The following is a 16829-nucleotide window of genomic DNA, read 5'->3' as shown; positions in this document are numbered from 1 at the left end:
TATTTATTGATGTATGCATGTATATATGTTAATTTATCTAAACATGTATGAATAGATGGATGGATCTATGCATATATCCATTATATTATGGATTTATGCATCAATGTATGTCAATGTATGGGGTATACATGTATAAATGGATGAACGGATGGATTAATGTATGAACATAGTTTTAATGCAATGTATTATAGAATTATGCATGACTATATGTCAATATATGTAGGTATACATGTATGAATGGTTGAATGGGTGTATGTAGACACAAACATGCACACACATGGATTAATGCATCTATATATTGCATTATGGATTTATGCATGAATGTATGTCAATGTATGTGGTAGAAATGGATGGATGAATATATGTAATGCATATGTATGCATGCATGCATGCATATGTATGAATGGATGGATGTATGTATGCATGCATTTTATGTGTGTATGCATACAAGGATGTAATTTCTTAGGCATGTATGTGTAAATGTATGTCTTGTATGTATGCATTATATGTAAGTAGGCATGTCTTGTATCTATATACACATGCATGTGTATGAATGCATTGATGTATGCATGCATGTAAGTAGGTATACATGTATGAATGGATATACATATACGGATGTATACATACATGCACATATATGTACGGATGGGAGGATTAATGCCTCTATATATTCAATTAGGAATGCATGAATCTATTTCAATGCATGTGGTATACATGTCTACATAGACGAATGCATATATGCAATACATATGTATGCCTGCATGTGTGCTTATGTATGGACAGATAGATGTATATATGTATGGATACAAGGATGTATGTCTCTATGCACATATAAATGTATATCTTGTATTTACACATTATATGAATAAATACATGCCTTCATCTATTTATGCATGTGTATGTGTATGAATGCATGTATTTGTATATAAAATTATACAAGTCAATGTATGTAGGTGTATGATGGGGACACAACCCAAGAACGGAATGGACACAACAGAAAAAGGAAATTGTATTAACTAAAAGATAAGCTAGTACATTCAGTACAGAGAAAATAAACTTCAAAACATTCCCTAAGGGCTTACAATAGCATAAATGTGGAGATAATTTCTCCTTTCAGTACCTCCTCTCAAACTCCACTCTGAACTGCCTTTTACAATGCCAAAAATCTCCTTAAATAGACCCCGGAGGGTTAAGGACTAGGAGTACATTCTAGAAAGTGCTAGTAGGCATCCATCAACCAAACAGAAGGTTCCAAAAGCTACGTTAGAAGTCAACGCAAATCTAGAAGAATCCAGAAATGGTAACTGAACTTTCAGGAGGCATAACTTTTGAACCGTAGCTCCGATTGACGAACCATTTACATTTTCAAAAAGCTCTCGAAACGCTCCATAGCCCTATGGACAAGATTTTCTTGTCCCCATTTTTTCACCCTTTTTGAGGTCATTTAATGCCCCTAACCTGACTTTGAAGCATTCTTAGGAGGTCTCCACAACCCAAAAAATTGCAATAACTTTAAAAACGTGTGGCCTTTTGACCTAATTCTTTTTCTGGAATGCTCTAAATTACAATTACATTCATCTAGCCAATTTACATCTCCTAGTTCACCAAAATGATAGCTCAATTACATGCTCTTATTTTTTCGAGATTTACACGAACATTGATAGTGGAACTGTGAGAGTTGGAACCTTTATTTGACCCAAATGGGTATCCAAAAATGAAAACACATGAAATAGAAACTAAGTCTAAGTATATTTTTTTGGGTGACGCAGGATTGCCCTTATACCTTTGGATGCTCCTGCATCAGACACCCAGGGCAGATTGAAAAGTGACCCTGTCACTTTATGAATGGTAGAGGAAATCCCAAATGGGAAACCTGAGCTACTAAAATCCAAGTTGAGTCCTCGATCGGTCGTCCTTTCCATTTGACCAAATACTCTTCATACTGCCTGTTTCTGGTACTCCTACCCACACGATGATCTAGAATGTCTTCTATCTCCTTCTTCTTAAAAGAAGGAATTGGACATGGCTCTAACACCAGCTCCTCATCTGCACCATCATCATGATACTCTGTTAAATCTGCAATGTTGAAAATGGGAGAAATGTGAATACCATCTGGCAGCTTCACTTCATATGCATTTCTGGAGTCATGTTTCTTCAAAATTTTGCAGGGGCCAAATTTCTTCATTTTCAGCTTGTTGTAAGTATCGGTTGGAGATCTTTCTTTTCGTAAGTGCACCATGACTAGATCCCCTACTTGGAATTCCTTATGTCTTCTCCTTTGATCAGCCCTAGCTTTATACTCTTGATTCATCTTGGTAATGTGTGCTTGAACCTCCTCATGTAGACGCTTGATATGTTCAGCAAATTCCTTAGCTTCAGCACTTGTCCTCTCCCCTTGTTCTATCTTCCTCAATTCTGGTGCAGTCCTTGGGCTATTCCCATATACAATTTGGAATGGTGATTTTCTAGTACTCCTATTTATAGAGTTATTGTAAGAAAACTCTTCTTGTGGTAGAATCAAATCCCATCCCTTGGGCTTATCCCCAACTAAACATCTCAGCAAATTGCCCAGACTTCTATTTACCACTTCTGTTTGGCCATCAATCTGCGGGTGATGCGTGGAACTGAATTTTAGGTCTATTCTCAACTTCTTCCATAATGTCCTCCAGAAATACCCCACAAATTTAGTATCTCTGTCAGAAACTATACTCCTTGGAATGCACAATTGACTACCCTTGAACAACATGCCATCCTGAATTAAATAGTCTAACCACTTGGTTCTATCTACAACAACAAGTTCTTTACAAGCTTTCCATGCTTCAGCAAAATCAAGATCCTCGAGGTACAATTTCTTGAGTTCATCAAACCCAACTACTTCAACCTGCATTACTGTAAGCAACAACTGTCTCCTACTTAGGGCATCTGCAACCCTGTTAGATTTTCCACTTCTATGCTTCAACACAAATGTATAGCTCTGCAAGAACTCTACCCACTTCATATGCCTCTGATTCAATTTACCTTGGTTATTTAGGTACTATAATGCCTGATGATCAGTATACAAAAAAAATTCCTTTGGAAATAAATAATGCCTCCATTTCTTTAAGGCCTGAACTATTGCATAGAACTCTTGATCATAAACAGAATACTTCTTCTTTGCATCATTCAATTTTTCACTAAAATATGCAATAGGCTTACCTTCTTTGCTTAATACAGCCCCAATAGCGCTACCACTGGCATCACAATCCACCTGGAAAACCTTTCTAAAATTTAGAAGTGCCAACACAGGCTGTTCTGTCACCTTCTTCTTCAGCAATTCAAAACATCTCGTAGCTGCTGCAGTCCATTTGAACTCTTTTCTATCCCCTCTTATTGTATCAGTTAGGGGTGCACATATGCCACTGAAATTCTTAATAAACTTCCTGTAAAAACTAACCCAACCATGAAATGATCTTACCTTAGTAGCAGACCTTGGAGTAGGCCATTCCAAGATGGCTTTTACCTTCTCTAGATCCATTTTGAGACCTTCACGTGATATAACAAACCCCAAATAGACTAACTCCCTTTTTGCAAAGATACACTTCTTCAGATTAATTAATAGTTTCTCTTCCCTTAGACTTTCAAGGACACTACAAATATGCAATAAATGTTCTTCCAAAGTCTTGCTAAAAATTAAAATATCATCCAAATAAACAATAACAAATTTTCCCAAGAACTTCTTAAGTACCTCATTCATGAGCCACATGAAGGTGCTTGGGGCGTTCATCAATCCAAAGGGCATGAATAACCACTTAAAAAGACTCTCCTTTGTCTTCAAGGCTATTTTCCACTCATCTCCTTCTCGAATCTGTATCTGGTGATAACCACTCTTTAGATCTATCTTTGTGAAGTACTGAGCTCCACTCATGCAATCCATAAGATCATCCATCCTTGGCAAAGGAAACTGGTACTTGATGGTTATCCTATTTATGGCTTGAGAATCTATACACATCCTCCACTCTCCATCCTTCTTTGGTGCAAGCACTGTAGGTACTGCACATGGACTCAACTCTCTTGAATCAAGCCCTTCCTTAATAGCTCTTGAACCTCTCTATTTAGCTCCTCTATTTCAGTAGGAGTCATCCTGTGAGCAGCCTTGTTAGGCAAACTAGCTCCTAGAATCAGATCTATCTGATGATTTATTTTCCTTACTAGTGGCAATCCATCTGGAACATTATATGAGATAATATCTCCAAATTACCCTAGTAAATTTGAAACTTCAAGTGGTATTTAACTACTACCTTCTTTATCTTTCCTAGGAATCAAAGCATAGCACATATGTTGATGTTTCATGCCATCTAAAAACATCCTTCTATCAACAAGACAAATCCTAGCACTTCTACATACCTTTTCACCTTCCTTTTTCATGGGCTTCAATTTGTGGCAAACTCCATCCTTTGTCAGAGAGTATGTGTTTGCATCCCCATCATGTACTGCATGTCTATCAAACTGCCATGGTCTACCCAACAATAGATGGCAAACATCCATCAGAATAACATCATAGAGAACTTCATCATGGTAACTCCTAATTTTGAATTTCACTAAACATTGTTCACTTACCAAGACCTTATGATCATCTTTTACCCAAGCAATCTGATAGGGCTGGGGATGTTTCTCCCTCTTGAGCTTTAGCTTGGAGACCATCTCTTCTGATACCGAGTTATTAGTGATACCACCATCAATGATCATGTCACAACATTTATCCTCACACTTGCATCTGGTACAAAACAAACTCCTCTGTTGTCCTAGTTAAATCTCACCACTTAGTAGGACTCTTTCATTTACCAAGGTCTCTCCTCTTTTTGCATCCTCTGAGTGTGATTAATGTGCATCCTCATCCACATGAGCAACCCTAGCTTGGGCCACAGCTCTCCTATCTATCCTTCCTTGTCATTGAGGGCATTCAAGGACACGATGACCTTCTTAAGAGCAATGGAAATAGGTACCATGGAAGCCTCCTCTTCCTTGTCCATGTCCTCTACCTCTTCCTCTCTGATTTCCAAAGTCTTGATCATGGGAGCGATTGAAACCCTCATTCCTCTGGTTCCTGCTAGTACCCACATCTTCATTTTTCTTTTGGATTTCATTGCGGCCTCCAGATGATCTACCACTTCCCCTTCCTCCTTGACCATGCCCTCTTTGTCTTCCTTCAAACCTTTTATTCAGATTCTCTTCAACTCATAGGGAAAATTGGTATGCCTCTTCAACGCTGGTCATTCTTACCAGACTTAATTCCTCCCGGATGCTAGGTCACAACCCACTAACATAATGAGTAACCTTCTCCTTATTTGCCTCTGCATGCCCCGCTCTAATCAAGAGTTGGTAAAATTCCTTTGTATATTCTTGGACTGATCTTCCTTCTTGCTTTAAGCTATGCATCTTCTTAAACAAATCAAGCTCGTAGTCCACAAGAATGAACTGCTTCCTCAATTTGTCCACCATGCGATCCCATCTTGTGATCTTCTCCTTTCCTCTTTTGTTTCTTTCCAATTGGACCTCTTGCCACCAGATTTTGGCATGGCCTTTTAGTTTGGCCTTTGCAAACTTGATCCTATCTGAGTCCCTGATATCCTCATACTCAAAGTATTCTTCCAGTTCATTGATCCAATCGATCAACTCATCTGGTTTCAGGTTTCCTGAAAATACACCCACTTCAATTGTAGGTCTTTTCCCAAACTTAATAATGGCCCTAAAAATCCTTTCCTCTGCATGATTTAGAACTTCCCCATCAAATTCCCCTTCTAGTCCAATTTCATCTTCTTCGTTGTCATCTTCACTTTCATCACCCGTGGCCACAGTTGCTCCTCTATGGAGCTCCTCCTGCAATGCGTGTACCTGCCTTTGGAGGGCTCTAACCTCCTCAAGATTAATAGCTCTAGCCCTTTTGCCATGCTCTCTTCATAGAGGCATCTTCTTAACTCAAACCCACAACCACATAGTCCTGGTGCAAACTACCTCATAGTCGGTGCTCTGTCTACACACTCAGGAAAACCAGCTCTAATACCACTTAATGGGGACACAGGCCAAGAACAGAATAGACAAAACAAAGAAGGGAAATTGTATTAACTGAAAGATAAGCTAGTACATTTAGTACAGAGAAAATAAACTTCAAAACATGCCCTAAGGGCTTACAACAGCATAAGTGTGGAGATAATTTCTCCTTTTAGTACTTCCTCTCAAACTCCACTACAAACTGCCTTTTACAATGCCAAAAATCTCCTTAAATAGACCCCGGAGGGTTAAGGACTAGGAGTACATTCTAGGAAGTGCTAGTAGGTATCCACTAACCAAATAGAAGGTTCTAGAAGCTGTGTTCGAAGTCGACGCAAATCTAGAAGAATCCAAAAACGGTAACCAAACTTCTAGGAGGCATAACTTTTGAACCGTAGCTCCGATTGATGAACCATTTACATTTTTAGAAATCTCTCAAAGCACTCTATAGTCCTATGGACAATATTTTCTTTTCCCCCATTTTTTGGCCATTTTTGAGGTCATTTAATGCCCCTAACCTGACTTTGAAGCATTCTTAGGAGGTCTCCACAACCCAAAAAATTGCAATAACTTTCAAACCGTGGGGCCTTTTGACCTAATTCTTTTTTTGAAATGCTCTAAATTAAAATTACATTCATCTAACCAATTTACACCTCCTAGTTCACCAAAATGATGGCTCAATTACATGCTCCTATTTTTTCAAGATTTACATGAACACTAATAGTGGAATTGTGAGAGTTGGAACCTTTATTTGACCCAAGTGGGTATCCAAAAATGAAAACACATGAAACAGAAACTAATTCTAAGTATTTTTTTTGGGTGACACAGGATTGCCCTTATACCTCTGGATGCTCTTGCATCAGACACCCAGGGTAGATTGAAAAGTGACCCTGTCACTTTATGAATGGTAGAGGAAATCTCAAATGGGAAACCTCACCTGCTGAAATCCAAGTTGAGTCCTCGATTAGTCATCCTTTCCATTTGACCAAATACTCTTCATACTGCCTGTTTTTGGTACTCCTACCCACACGATGATCTAGAATGTCTTCTATCTCCTCCTTCTTAGAAGCAAGAATTGGACATGGCTCTAACACCAGCTCCTCATCTACACCATCATCATGATACTTTCTTAAATCTGCAATGTTGAAAATGGGAGAAATGTGAATACCATCTGGCAGCTCCACTTCATATGCATTTTCGGAGTCATGTTTCTTCAAAATTTTGCAAGGGCCAAATTTCATCATTTTTAGCTTGTTGTAAGTACTGGCTAGAAATCTTTCTTTCCATAAGTGCACCATGACTAGATCCCCTACTTGGAATTCCTTATGTCTTCTCCTTTGATCAGCCCTAGCTTTATACTCTTGATTCATCTTGGTAATGTGTGCTTGAACCTCCTCATGTAGACGCTTGATATGTTCAGCAAATTCCTCAGCTTCAGCACTTGTCCTCTCCCCTTGTTCTATCTTCCTCAATTCTGGTGTAGTCCTTGGGCTATTCCCATATACAATTTGGAATGGTGATTTTTTAGTACTCCTATTTATAGAGTTATTTTAAGAAAACTCTACTTGTGGTAGAATCAAATCCCATCCCTTGGGCTTATCCCCAACTAAACATCTCAACAAATTGTCCAGACTTCTATTTACCACTTTTGTTTGGCCGTCAATCTGCGGGTGATGCGTGGAACTGAATCTAGGTCTATTCTCAACTTCTTCCATAATGTCCTCCAGAAATACTCCACAAATTTAGTATCTCTATCAAAAACTAGACTCCCTGGAATGCACAATTAACTACCCTTGAACAACATGCCATCTTGAATCAAATAGTCTAACTACTTGGTTCTATCTACAACAACAGGTTCTTTACAAGCTTTCCATGCTTCAGCAAAATCAAGCTCCTCACGGTACAATTTCTTGAGTTCATCAAACCCAACTACTTCAACCTGCATTACTATAAGCAACAACTGTCTCCTACTTAGTGCATCTGCAACCCTATTAGATTTTCCACTTCTATGCTTCAACACAAATGTATAGCTCTGCAAGAACTCTACCCACTTCATATGCCTCTGATTCAATTTATCTTGGCTATTTAGGTACTGTAATGCCTGATTATTAGTATACATAACAAATTCCTTTGGCAATAAATAATTCCTCCATTTCGTTAAGGCCTGAACTATTGCATAGAACTCTTGATCATAAATAGAATACTTCTTTGCATCATTCAATTTTTCACTAAAATATGCAATAGGCTTACCTTCTTGGCTTAATAGAGTCCCAATAGCACTGCCACTAGCATCAAAATCTACCTAGAAAACCTTTCTAAAATTTGGAAGTGCCAACACAGGCTATTCTGTCACCTTCTTCTTCAGCAATTCAAAACTTCTCGCAACTGCTGCAGTCCATTTGAACTCTTTTCTATCCCCTCTTATTGTATCAGTTAGGGGTGCACATATGCCACTAAAATTATTAATAAACTTCTTGTAAAAACTAACCAGACCATGAAATGATCTTACCTCATTAGTAGACCTTGGAGTAGGCCATTCCATGATGGCTTTTACCTTCTCTGGATCCATTTTGAGACCTTTAGGTGATATAAAAAACCCCAAATAGACTAACTCCCTTTTTGCAAAGATACACTTCTTCAGATTAATTAACAGTTTCTCTTCCCTTAGCCTTTCAAGGACACTATGAATATGCAATAAATGTTCTTCCAAAGTCTTTCTGAAAATTAAAATATCATCCAAATAAACAATAACCAATTTTCCCAAGAACTTCTTAAGTACATCATTCATGAGCTGCATGAAGGTGCTTGGGGCATTTGTCAATCCAAAGGGAATGACTAACCACTCATAAAGACCCTCCTTGGTCTTGAAGTCTATTTTCCACTGATCTCCTTCTTGAATCTGTATCTGGTGATAACCACTCTTCAGATCTATCTTTGTGAACTACTGAGCTCCACTCAAGCAGTCCATAAGATCATCCATCCTTGGCAAAGGAAACTTATACTTGATGGTTATCCTATTTATAGCTCAAGAATCTATACACATCCTCCACTCTCCATCCTTCTTTGGTGTGAGTACTGCAGGTATTGCACATGGACTCAGGCTCTCTTGAATCAAGCCCTTCCTCAACAGCTCTTGAACCTATCTATTTAGCTCCTTTGTTTCAGTAGGAGTCATCCTGTGAGTAGCCTTATTAGGCAAACTAGCTCCTAGAATTAGATCTATCTGATGAATGATTTTCCTTACTGGTGGCAATCCATTTGGAACATTATCAGAGATAATATCTCCAAATTTTTCTAGTAAATCTAAAACTTCAAGTGGTATTTCACTACTACCTTCTTTATCTTTCCTAGGAATCAAAGCATAGCACATATGCTGATGTTTCATGCCATCTAAAAACATCCTTCTATCAACAAGAAAAATCCTAGCATTGCTACATACCTTTTCACCTTCCTTTTTTATGGGTTTCAATTTGTGGCAAACTCCATCCTTTTTCATAGAGTATGTTTTTGCATGCCCATCATGTACTGCATGTTTATCAAACTGCCATGGTCTACCCAACAATAGATGGCAAACATCCATCAGAATAACATCATAGAGAACTTCATCATGGTAACTCCCAATTTTGAATTTCACTAAACATTGTTCACTTACCAGGACCTTATGATCATCTTTTACCCAAGCAATCTGATAGGGCTGGGGATGTTTCTCCCTCTTGAGCTTCAGCTCAGAGACCATCTCTTTTGATACCAAGTTATCAGTGCTACCACCATCAATGATCACATCACAACATTTATCCTCACACTTGCATCTAGTATGGAACAAACTCCTCTGTTGTCCTGGTTCAATCTCACCACTTAGTAGGACTCTTTCATTTACCAAGGTCTCTCCTCTTTCTGCATCCTCTAAATGTGATGATTATGCAGCCTCATCCACATGAGCAACCCTACCTTGGCCCTCAGCTCTCCTATATGTCCTTCTTTGTCGTTGAGGGCATTCAAAGGCATGATGACCTTCTTCATTGCAATGGAAACAGGTACCACGGAAGCTTCCTCTTCCTTGTCCATGTCCTCTACCTCTTCCTCTCTGATTTCCAAAGTCTTGATCATGGGAGCGATTGAAACCCTCATTCCTCTGGTTCTTGCTAGTACCCACATCTTCATTTTTCTTTTGGGTTTCATTGCAGACTCCAAATGATCTACCACTTCCCCTTCCTCCTTGACCACGCCCTCTTTGTCTTCCTTCAAACCTTTTATTTAGCTTCTCTTCAACTCATAGGGCAAACTAGTATGCCTCTTTACCACTGGTCAGTCTTACCAGACTTAATTCCTCCAGGATGCTAGGTCGCAACCCATTGATATAATGAGCAACCTTCTCCTTATTTGCCTCTGCATGCCCCACTCTAATCAAGAGTCGATAGAATTCCTCTGTATATTCTTGGACTGATCTTCCTGCTTGCTTTAACCCATGCATCTTCTTAAACAAGTCAAGCTCGTAGTCCACAGGAATGAACTGCTTCTTCAATTTATCCACCATGCGATCCCATCTTGTGATCTTCTCCTTTCCTCTTCTATTTCTTTCCAATTGGAACTCTTGCCACTAGATTTTGGCATGGCCTTTTAGTTTGGCCTTTGCAAACTTAATCCTATCTAGGTCCCTGATATCCTCATACTCAAAGTATTCTTCCAATTCATTGATCCAATCGATCAACTCATCTGGTTTCAGATTTCCTGAAAATACACCCACTTCAATTGTAGGTCTTTTCCCAAACTTAGTAATGGCCCTAGAAATCCTTTCCTCTGCATGATTTAGAACTTCCTTGTCAAATTCCCCTTCTGGTCCAATTTCATCTTCTTCATTGTCATCTTCACTTTCATCACCTGCGGCCACAGTTGCTCCGCTATGGACCTCCTCCTGCAATGCTTGTACCTACCTTTGGAGGGCTCTAACCTCCTCAAGATTAATAGCTCTAGCCGTTCCACCATGCTCTCTTCATGGAGGCGTCTTCTTAACTCAAACCCACAACCACACAGTCGGCGCTCTGTCTACACACTCAGGAAAACCAGCTCTGATACCACTTGATGGGGACACAACCCAAGAACAGAATGGACACAATAGGAAAGGGAAATTATATTAACTAAAAGATAAGCTAGTACATTCAGTACAGAGAAAATAAACTTCAAAACATGCCCTAAGGGCTTACAATAGCATAAATGTGGAGATAATTTCTCCTTTCAGTACCTCCTCTCAAACTCCACTCCAAACTACCTTTTACAATGCCAAAAATCTCCTTAAATAGACCTTGGAGGGTTAAGGACTAGGAGTACATTCTAGAAAGTTCTAGTAGGCATCTACCGACCAAATAGAAGGTTCTAGAAGCTATGTTAGAAGTCGACGCAAATCTAGAAGAATTTAGAAATGGTAACCGAACTTCTGGGAGGCATAACTTTTGAACCGTAGCTCCGATTGACAAACCGTTTACATTTTCAAAAAGCTCTCAAAGCGCTCTATAGTCCTATGGAAAAGCTTTGCTTGTCTCCCATTTTTTGGTCCTTTTTGAGGTCATTTAATACCCCTAACCTGACTTTGAAGCATTCTTAGGAGGTCTCCACAACCCAAAAAATTGCAATAACTTTCAAATCGTGGGGCCTTTGGACCTGATTCTTTTTCTAGAATGCTCTAAATTACAATTACATTTATCTAGCCAATTTACACCTCCTTGTTCACCAAAATGATGGTTCAATTATATGCTCCTATTTTTTTGAGATTTACACGAACACTGATAGTGGAACTGTGAGAGTTGTAACCATTATTTGACCCAAATGGGTATCCAAAAATGAAAACACATGAAATAGAAACTAAGTTTAAGTATATTTTTTTGGGTGACATAGGATTGCCCTTATACCTCTGGATGCTCCTACATTAGACACCCAGGGTAGATTGAAAAGTGACCCTTTCACTTTATGAATGGTAGAGGAAATCCCAAATGGGAAACCTCAGCTGCTGAAATCCAAGTTGAGTCCTTGATTGGTCCTCCTTTCCATTTGACCAAATACTCTTCATACTGCCTATTTTTGGTACTCCTACCCACACGATGATCTAGAATGTCTTCTATCTCCTCCTTCTTAGAAGCAAGAATTTGACATGGCTCTAACACTAGCTCCTCATCTGCACCATCATCATGATACTCTATTAAATTTGCAATGTTGAAAATGGGAGAAATGTGAATACCATCTGGCAGCTCCACTTCATATGCATTTTCGGAGTCATGTTTCTTCAAAATTTTGCAGGGGCCAAATTTCTTCATTTTCAGCTTGTTGTAAGTAACTGTTGGAAATCACTCTTTTCGTAAGTACACCATGACTAGATCCCCTACTTGAAATTCCTTATGTCTTCTCCTTTGATTAGACCTAGCTTTATACTCTTGATTCATCTTGGTAATGTGTGCTTGAACCTCCTCATGTAGATGCTTGATATGTTTAGCAAATTCCTCAACTTCAGCACTTGTCCTCTCCCCTTGTTCTATCTTCCTCAATTTTGGTGCAGTCCTTGGGCTATTCCCATATACAATTTAGAATGGTGATTTTTTAGTACTCCTATTTATAGAGTCATTGTTAGCAAACTCTGCTTGTGGTAGAATCAAATCCCATCCCTTGGGCTTATCCCCAACTAAACATCTCAGTAAATTGCCCAGACTTCTATTTACCACTTCTATTTGGCTGTCAATCTGCGGGTGATGCGTGGAACTAAATTTTAGGTCTATTCTCAAGTTCTTCCACAATGTCCTCCAGAAATACCCCACAAATTTAGTATCTCTGTGAGAAACTATACTCCTTGGAATGCACAATTGACTACCCTTGAACAACATGCCATCCTGAATCAAATAGTCTAACCACTTTGTTCTATCTACAACAACAGGTTATTTACAAGTTTTCCATGCTTCAACAAAATCAAGATCCTCAGGGTATAATTTCTTGAGTTCATCAAAACTAACTACCTCAACCTATATTACTGTAAGTAACAACTATCTCCTACTTAGTGCATCTGCAACCCTATTAAATTTTCCACTTCTATGCTTCAACACAAATGTATAGCTCTGCAAGAACTCTACCCACTTCATATGCCTCTGATTCAATTTACCTTGGCTATTTAGGTAGTGTAATGCCTGATGATTAGCATACAAAACAAATTCCTTTGACAATAAATAATGCCTCCATTTCTTTAAGGCCTGAACTATTGCATAGAACTCTTGATCATAAACAAAATACTTCTTCTTTGCATCATTCAATTTTTCACTAAAATATGCAATAGGCTTACCTTCTTGGCCTAATACAGCCCCAATAGCACTGCCACTAGCATCACAATCCACCTAGAAAACCTTTCTAAAATCTAGAAGTGCCAACACAGGCTATTCTATCACCTTCTTCTTCAGCAATTCAAAACTTCTCACAGCTACTGCAGTCCATTTGAACTCTTTTCTATCCCCTCTTATTGTATCAGTTAGGGGTGCACATATGCCACTAAAATTCTTAATAAACTTCTTGTAAAAACTAACCAAACCATGAAATGATCTTACCTCAGTAGCAGACCTTGGAGTAGGCCATTCCAAGATGGCTTTTACCTTCTCTGGATCCATTTTGAGACCTTCACGTGATATAACAAACCCTAAATAGACTAACTCCCTTTTTGCAAAGATACACTTCTTCAAATTAATTAATAGTTTCTCTTCCCTTAGCCTTTCAAGGACACTACGAATATGCAATAAATGTTCTTCCAAAGTCTTGCTGAAAATTAGAATATCATCCAAATAAAAAATAACAAATTTTCCCAAGAACTTCTTAAGTACCTCATTCATGAGCTGCATGAAGGTGCTTGGGGTGTTCGTCAATCCAAAGGGCATGACTAACCACTCATAAAGACCCTCCTTGGTCTTGAAGGCTGTTTTCCACTCATCTCCTTCTCGAATCCATATCTGGTGATAACCACTCTTCAGATCTATCTTTCTGAATAGCTCTTGAACCTCTCTATTTAGCTCCTCTATTTCAGTAGGAGTCATCCTGTGAGCAGCCTTGTTAGGCAAACTAGCTCCTAGAATCAGATCTATCTAATGACTGATTTTCCTTACTGGTGGCAATCCATCTGGAACATTATCAAAGATAATATCTCCAAATTCCCCTAGTAAATCTAAAACTTCAAGTGGTATTTCACTACTACCTTCTTTATCTTTCCTAGGAATCAAAGCATAGCACATATGCTGATGTGTCATGCCATCTAAAAACATCCTTCTATCAACAAGACAAATTCTAGCACTGCTACATACCTTTTCACCTTCCTTTTTCATGGGCTTCAATTTGTGGTGAACTCCATCCTTTGTTAGAGAGTGTGTGTTTGCATGCCCATCATGTACTGCATGTCTATCAAACTGCCATGGTCTACCCAATAATAGATGGCAAACATCCATCAGAATAACATCACAAAGAACTTCATCATGGTAACTCCCAATTTTGAATTTCACTAAACATTGTTCACTTACCAAGACCTTATGATCATCTTTTACCCAAGCAATCCGATAGGGCTAGGGATGTTTCTCCCTCTTCAGCTTCAGCTTAGAGACCATCTCTTCTGATACCAAGTTATCAGTGCTACCACCATCAATGATCACGTCACAACATTTATCCTCACACTTGCATCTAGTATGGAACAAACTCCTCAGTTGTCCTGGTTCAATCTCACCACTTAGTAGGACTCTTTCATTTACCAAGGTCTCTCCTCTTTTTGCATCCTCTAAATGTGGTGATTGTGCATCCTCATCCACATGAGCAACCCTAGCTTAGCCCTCAACTCTCCTATTTGTCCTTCCTTATCGTTGAGGGCATTCAAAGGCACGATGACCTTCTTCATTGCAATGGAAATAGGTACCACGAAAGCCTCCTCTTCCTTGTCTATGTCCTCTACCTCTTCCTCTCTAATTTCCAAAGTCTTGATCATAGGAGCGATTGAAACCCTCATTCCTCTGGTTCCTGCTAGTACCCACATCTTCATTTTTCTTTTGGGTTTCATTGCGGCCGCCAAATGATCTACCACTTCCCCTTCCTCCTTGACCGTGCCCTCTTTTTCTTCCTTCAAACCTTTTATTCAGCTTCTCTTCAACTTGTAGGAAAAATTGGTATGCCTCTTCAACGCTGGTCATTCTTACCAGACTTAATTCCTCCTGGATGCTAGGTCGCAACCCACTGATATAACGAGCAACCTTCTCTTTATTTGCCTCTACATGCCCTGCTCTAATCAAGAGTCGGTAAAATTCCTCTATATATTCTTGTACTGATCTTCCTGCTTGCTTTAACCCATGCATCTTCTTAAACCAATCAAACTCATAGTCCACAAGAATGAACTGCTTCTTCAATTTGTCCACCATGCGATCCCATCTTGTGATCTTCTCCTTTCCTCTTCTGTTTCTTTCCAATTGGTCCTCTTGCCTCCAAATTTTTGCATGGCATTTTAGTTTGGCCTTTGCAAACTTAATCCTATCTGGGTCCCTGATATCCTCATATTCAAAGTATTCTTCCAATTCATTGATCCAATCGATCAACTCATCTGGTTTCAGATTTTCTAAAAATACACCCACTTCAATTGTAGGTCTTTTCCCAAACTTAGTAATGGCCCTAAAAACCCTTTCCTCTGCATGATTCAAAATTTCCCCATCAAATTTGCCTTTTGGTCCAATTTCATCTTCTTTGTTGTCATCTTCACTTTCATCAACTATGGCCACAGTTGCTCCTCTATGGAGCTCCTCTGGCAATGCTTGTACCTGCCTTTGGAGGGCTCTAACCTCCTTAGGATTAATAGCTCTAGCCCTTCTGCCACGCTCTCTTTTTGGAGGCATCTTTTTAACTCAAACCCACAACCATACAGTCCTAGTGCAAACTGCCTCACAGTTGGTGCTCTGTCTACACACTCAGAAAAACCAGCTCTGATACCACTTGATGGGGACACAACCCAAGAATAGAGTGGACACAATAGAAAAGGGAAATTGTATTAACTAAAAGATAAGCTAGTACATTCAGTACAGAGAAAATAATCTTCAAAACATGCCCTAAGGGCTTACAATAGCATAAATGTGGAGATAATTTCTCCTTTCAGTACCTCCTCTCAAACTCCACTCCGAACTGCCTTTTACAATGCCAAAAATCTCCTTAAATAGACCTCGAAGGGTTAAGGACTATGAGTAAATTCTAGAAAGTGCTAGTAGGCATCCACCAACCAAATAGAAGGTTCCAAAAGCTGCGTTAGAAGTCGATGCAAATCTAGAAGAATCCAGAAACGATAACTAAACTTTTGGGAGGCATAACTTTTGAATCGTAGCGTCGATTGACAAACCGTTTACATTTTTGGAAAGCTCTCAAAGTGCTCTATAGCCCTATGGACTAGCTTCACTCGTCCCCCATTTTTGGCCCTTTTTGAGGTAATTTAATGCCCCTAACCTGACTTTGAAGCATTCTTAGGAGGTCTCCACAACTCAAAAAATTGCAATAACTTTCAAACCGTGGGGCCTTTTGACCTGATTCTTTTTCTGGAATGCTCTAAATTACAATTACATTTATCTAGCCAATTTACACCTCCTAGTTCACCAAAATGATGGCTCAATTACATGCTCCTATTTTTTTGGGATTTACACGAACACTAATAATGGAACTGTGAGAGTTGGAACCTTTATTTGACCCAAATGGATATCCAAAAATGAAAACACATGAAATAGAAACTAAGTCTAAGTATATTTTTTTGGGTGACATAGGATTGCCCTTAT

The sequence above is a fragment of the Cupressus sempervirens genome, chromosome 4 (assembly GCF_028749045.1).
Source record: "Cupressus sempervirens isolate cs-2001-9-10 chromosome 4, ASM2874904v1, whole genome shotgun sequence".
Lineage (NCBI taxonomy): Eukaryota > Viridiplantae > Streptophyta > Pinopsida > Cupressales > Cupressaceae > Cupressus > Cupressus sempervirens.
Note: the sequence above shows the minus strand (reverse complement) of the source record.